Below are 5,748 nucleotides of genomic sequence, written 5' to 3' on the forward strand. Positions count from 1 at the left end.
CCCCTTCCCCGCCAGTCTCCCCGTGACCCTTCTATGGCTTTCTGTGATAGGCGAGGGAGGCAGAGAGAGAGCAGAAGCATGGAACCGCCTCTCAGGAGATGTAGCTGGGCCCCCGGGTGAGGCCGAGCGCCGGGACAGAGAGCCTAGGAGGGGAGGGGCACCTTCAGCCTTTCCAAGGCTCATGTGGGCGGATCAGATGGGGATCCTGTTCGCATCCTGCAGCAGGCCTGCTAGGGTCATAGGACTGGGTGGGAGACCCCAGCGGGGACAAAGGCTGGGCTGTTCGTGCTTGTTTTGGGCTGCAAGGGTTCAGTATTGACCAACTCCCCACCTCACCCCTGCTGCTGCCCCAAGTCCACGGGGGTTGGGGTTGCAGGGATCTGCGGCCAGCCTCTGGGGTCTGCAAGTGAAGGCTCTGGGCCTGGAGGACCCTGGAATGCTATTCTAGGAAGGAGAGAGCAACTCCAGGGGAGAATTATACTTGTAACAGAGAAGAAAGCTCTCTGCCTTCTACAGCGCAGACAGAGCTCTGTTCCCACCCCCACAAGGCCCTAGGGACCCGAAAGAATGTGGTTTGCTGAGCGCTGCTTTGCCTCCCCGAAGGGGGTGGATTCGGCCTGAAAAAGTTGCGTGTGAAATGAATTTTTCTATATCCAATGCCATTTTCCAGTGGGTTGTGTTTTAAGACCATGGTTGTATTCCCTCAGAGAAATGTCCCTGGGTGTTCTGGAGGCGGCTCGCGTGCACAGGGATGGCGACTCCATCCAGGACGCTTGCTTGGTGGGATACCAGAGAACACCCTGCTCCCCGAGGGGACAGAGTCAAGGCGAGACCTCAGAAGATCATGTGACAGTTGGGCTGTGTGTCTCAAAGGATTCTGATGGCAGAACCTCAGAGCTTCTGAGAAGTACAGGGCTGGAGGACAGCTCCCCTGCTCCGAAGGGAGCTGCTCACGCAAGGAATCCTGGGAATCTTCTCCAGGAAACAGGCTATGATCCGCCTGCATTCTCTGAGAGTGCTTCCAAAGCATAGCCTTGGGGTCAGTGTGCCTGGGAACAAATTTTGGGAAGCCTGTGGATGACCCTTCTCTCTGTTTCTGTATTAGTCACCGACCATTGCATAACCAATCTTTCCCCCCCCCCTCCCAAAAAAAACACAACACTTTTTATCTCAGTCTCAGTGGATCAGGAATTCAGCTGCAGCCCCGCTGGCTGGCTGTCCCCAGCCTGAGGTCACCGCGGCTGCAGTTCTCTGAGGGCCTCACTGAGCACTGGCTTTGTGCTTCCTCCAGACTTGTCTCATGAACCACTGGGCTGCTTGAGTTTTCTTCCAAGATGGCAACTGCTTTCAGTAGATTGAACAATGTAAAAGAGCCTTTTATGACGACCTTGGAGAGCACTCAGTTATTCCCTCACATCCTACTGAGTGTTCCAACCACCTTCACTCTCTGTGGAAGGGGACAAGCCAGCCTGTAAATGCCTGAAGGTAGGGATCATTTGGAGACCATCTTGGAGGCTGGTGACCATGGCAACCATCTCTTCAGCACGAGAGGTATCCTTCCTGGCATACATGGTTGGTTTCTTACCATTTGCTGGACATTAGTGGCTAGAGTGTTAACGTGGGATGTGAAGGACATGGAAGAAACACGAATTTATCAGCTGAGCTCAAGGGAATGGAAGCAGTAACAATCACACAGGGCCATCTCTCCAGCTGTACTCTACCAGGCCGTGGATGCCACGACACCAGGCTATCACCCCTAGGCAGCCTGTTCCACCCACATTCCCAAGGTTAGACCATTCATCTGTAAGCAATGCAGGAGGTGAGATGTGTGTGTGTGTGTGTGTGTGTGTATTCACAGCTAAATTCGTGTTAGCAGCTTGGGACAGGACTAGAACAGAGGGAGTTGGAATGAACCAAAGCAAATGATAAATAACATAGATAAAATATCCATTAATTGCACAGGGTGATGGCGGCGCACGCCTTTAATTCCAGCACTCGGGAGGCAGAGGCAGGCAGATTTCTGAATTCGAGGCCAGCCTGGTCTACAGAGTGAGTTCCAGGACAGCCAGGACTACACAGAAAAACCCTGTCTCAAAAAAGAAGGGGGTGGGGTAGGGAAAAGAAGGTTAAATACATAGACAGGGCGAGGAGCTGGGACACACACTGACAAGGTGGAGCCTCATTGGCTGTGACAAAGGGCCGCATAGGCAGGGGAGGGCTGGGCCCCTGGCTGAGAAGCCTTGTGGTGAATGAGTGTGTCTCGAGGGGCCCACCACAGCTGTATCCTGGGTTAAGCCTTGCTGATCATTAACTGTGTGGCTCAGGCTAGTGAATTCATGTCCTCAGTTTCCCATGTATAAAATGGGTGGTACTGGTACTGTTCCCTCCTACCCCCCACTGTGACTCTCATTCAGAGACAGAGTCTGGACCCAGCCAGAGGACTGCTTCCCCAGGACACAGCCTATAGTGGGCACCATCTGGTGACACTCCAAGTTCGAGGAAGCCTATGTATAAGTCCTATTGACTGGAGGGGTCAGCCCATGTGAAAGAGCACAGTCTCCCCTGTGCCAGGGATGTGCAGGCATGGGACTGCCAGCTTCTGCCCGCCAGTCTGGGCACAGCATGATTCTGGGTTGGGGAAACATCCTGGGCGTTTGCCCCAGAAGACACCACATACAGACTTCACTCTGGCCTAAGTTTGCTGTCCCAACAAATAGACAAGGGACGAGACTACGGATGCTGGGGCCTGTAGACTGGCTTGGCCTGGAAGGATGCTTGGGAAGCAGGAGCTGGAGGGAAGGCCCAGATGCACCTGCTGTGTCAGGCCTGTGTGGGAGCCCTTGGGAGCTGTGTGACTCTGGGCAAGTATCTCAGTCTCTGGACTTCCATTTCCACATGCACAGAACCAGATCAAATTTGCCTTTTGGTTTTCGACCTGTCCTGGGGCGTTTGGGCTAGCCAGAGGGACCCAGAGCCCTCATGGGCATGCATGTGGTAGGGTCAAAGACCACGTCTTCCTAACCCATCAGAGAGGCTCTGTTGTCTCTGTGGTATGTTGACGTGCTGAGTACTATTTCATCAAAAAGAAGGAAGTTAGGGGCATCGTACCAGGCAGTCGTGGCACATGCCTTAAATCCAGCACTTAGGAGGCAGAGGCAGGCAGATTTCTGAGTTCAAGGCCAGCCTGGTCTACAGAGTGAGTTCCAGAACAGCCAGGGCTACACAGAGAAACCCTGTCTCAAAAAAACCAAAAAAAAAAAAAAAAAAAAAAAAAGACTGGGGTGTGGTGTGGTTGGTAGAGTGTCCTGCTTACACTGACAAAGCCATGGGTTTGGTTTTCCCACTGAATAGACCAGAGGTGGTAGCACATGGCTGTCACCCCAGTGCTAGGGTGGTAAAGGCAGGAGGATCCAAGGCCACCCTCAGTTCTGTACTGAGTTTGAGGCCATCATGGTTCTGTTGTAGACACATTGTAATCTGGAGCTGTCCCCTACTTTTCTTTCTGGCTCTTTCCTTCATGCCTTAGTAAGTGAAGGACACACACACACACACACACACACACAGAGAGAGAGAGAGAGAGAGAGAGAGAGAGAGAGAGAGAGAACTGCATAGGTTAATTGTCCTTTCCAAGTGGCTTCTGGTTTTCTGAGCTCTGACTCTGTTTCTCTAACGAGACAGGTAGAGAAACCACAGACTAACTGGAACACAGTGGGAATAGGACTGGGAAATGGGGCCGCTTCCCTGTTCCTGTGGCTACCAACACTGAGGCTGGAGGGCGTGTGAGCTTCCTCCCTGAGCAGCCTGAACCACGGTAGGGGCTTGAATTCAGTTTCCACCAAGCCTTCAGGAGGCTGTGTACCTCAGGAGGCTCTCAGCACTTGCTAACGTCAGCACCTCAGCACCGGGTCTCCTTGGTGCATCCTCGGGCTCTAGGTGTGTGCGGACAGGCTGACCTCTCCAGAGGACCAGCCAGTCTGGAGCTGGGTGGACGGCACTGGCTCCAGGGGAGTGTGTCCTGTTGGTGGACCTGTGGGGTGTTCAGGTGAACCTCAGTGAATTGATTTGTTCATGAATCCCCTGCCTCCCACCTCCACACACTAGGTGGTTGTGTTGTATTTATACACACACATGGAAGGCGAGGCCAGCCTGGTCCTCAGATGCTGTCTACCTCCTTTGAGACAGGATCTCTCCCTAGGACCTGAAAATGGACAATTAGGCTCGACTGGTGGGCCAGGGAGCACCACCCCCCCCCCCTGCCCCAGGGATTCTCCTTCCTCTCCTCTACCCCTGGAATCACAGTAGAATACCTCTAGGCTGGGTCTCTGATGTTGGTGTCAGGGATCCAGATCCAACTCTGGTTCTCCCGTGTGGCAAAGGCTGAGCCTCTCCCAGGCCCGGAGTTATTGGAGAAACTTGACCATGTGGTTCACAGCTCAAACGTCTGGCCTTCACTTCATAAGGTGAAGGGTGGGGGTGGGGAGTGAAGGGTGTGCTTTCCACCCGGGGGATCGCCACTGAAGATGTCAATCTTATTCTGCCCTAAACTCCCTAAAGTAATCATTTCTGGAGACTTGGAAGCCCTCCGCACTTAGTGGGAGCCACGCCCACCAGTTCAGGCAAAGCACTCTAACTGGGGAAGTGCGGTGGGTCCCCGTACCACCTCTACTCTACCCCCCAGGGCCAGCTCTGGAAACTTTTGAGTGAGTTTCTGGCAGACAGATTGACTACTTGTTGATCCAGGTCAGTCACCTGACCGGGTCACCAGAGCCTGGGAAGGACTCTTGGCAGCCACGACTTCCCTCCCCGGGGCCCTGGGCTCCAGCGGCTGGGAGCTGAGGGGTTAAGCGTTTCTGGCGGCCGCCTGCTGTCTGCGGTAGTTCCCCCTTCCCGGGCTGCCGCTGCAGAGGTTGGTTGGAGAAGAATGTTTGTTATGCGGAGCCGAGAGGGAGGGAGGACCGGAGTAGGGGGGCAATAGAGTGGGGGCCGGCAGGCCTTATGGCCGGGCTCCCCCAGGTTGAGCACTAGCCCCAGGGTTCCAGTAACTCCGACCCCCTCTTACCCATCCCCCCCTCCAGCTCTCCGCACTGCCTCCACCTCTGGCTTTTGAGGCTCCAGAGTTTGGGCTTCTAGGGTGGCAGAGGCCGCCCCAGCAGAACAGGCACAGCCCCAGCCTAGGGGTTGCAGGGCCACAACCGTGGGCGGGGCCTTGTCGGTTCTCTAGGCTCTGGGCTGTAACCCACCTAGATGCGCAGAGGTCACTGTCCCCTGCCAGGATGCTCAGAGCCTCCACCCGATAATCTAAGCACAGCCCCAGGGACTCAGGACCCGGGAGGCTCCCGTTGGGCCAACCATCCCAACCTCCTTCCCTGGCTTGGCCTGGCAGGTGTGGAGAGTTGCCGACTACCCTGTTCCTTGCCTCTGGGACAGTAAGGAGAAGCAAAGGCCAGTCGGGCTGACTTGGGAAACTTCTGGTCTTCCTCCCCTCCCTTCCTCTGGTGTTTCTTTCCAGCCAAGATCTTGCTAGGTACCAAATATTCCCCCACCGCACCCCCGCAGGCCAGTGGGCCTCAGGCTAATGTCTTTCTCCTAGCGGTGCGGCTCTTCTGGTGAGAGTCCTCCTACACTTCGGGGGAGGGGCCGCCCCCTCTGCCAACAGCCCAACTCCATCTCCACTACCATGAGGCTCACCTCCAGTCCAGCCTGAGTTTCCTCATCTGCACAGGGACTCCAGGAGGTGGGTTCTGGCAC

The 5,748-nt window shown here is 55.2% G+C and overlaps 1 long non-coding RNA gene across 1 annotated transcript in view; it reads left to right on the forward strand.

The window, feature by feature from the left end:
- Nucleotides 1–3,028, forward strand: part of LOC127685187 (uncharacterized) — a 10,380-nt gene extending 7,352 nt beyond the window's left edge. Inside the window, exon 2 of the long non-coding RNA XR_007977799.1 lies at nucleotides 708–3,028. This is a non-coding gene — a long non-coding RNA (uncharacterized LOC127685187). The remainder of the gene's footprint in view (nucleotides 1–707) is intronic.
- Nucleotides 3,029–5,748: the final 2,720 nt, after the last annotated feature.

This window comes from Apodemus sylvaticus, chromosome 5 (genome assembly GCF_947179515.1).
Source record: "Apodemus sylvaticus chromosome 5, mApoSyl1.1, whole genome shotgun sequence".
NCBI classification, from domain to species: domain Eukaryota; kingdom Metazoa; phylum Chordata; class Mammalia; order Rodentia; family Muridae; genus Apodemus; species Apodemus sylvaticus.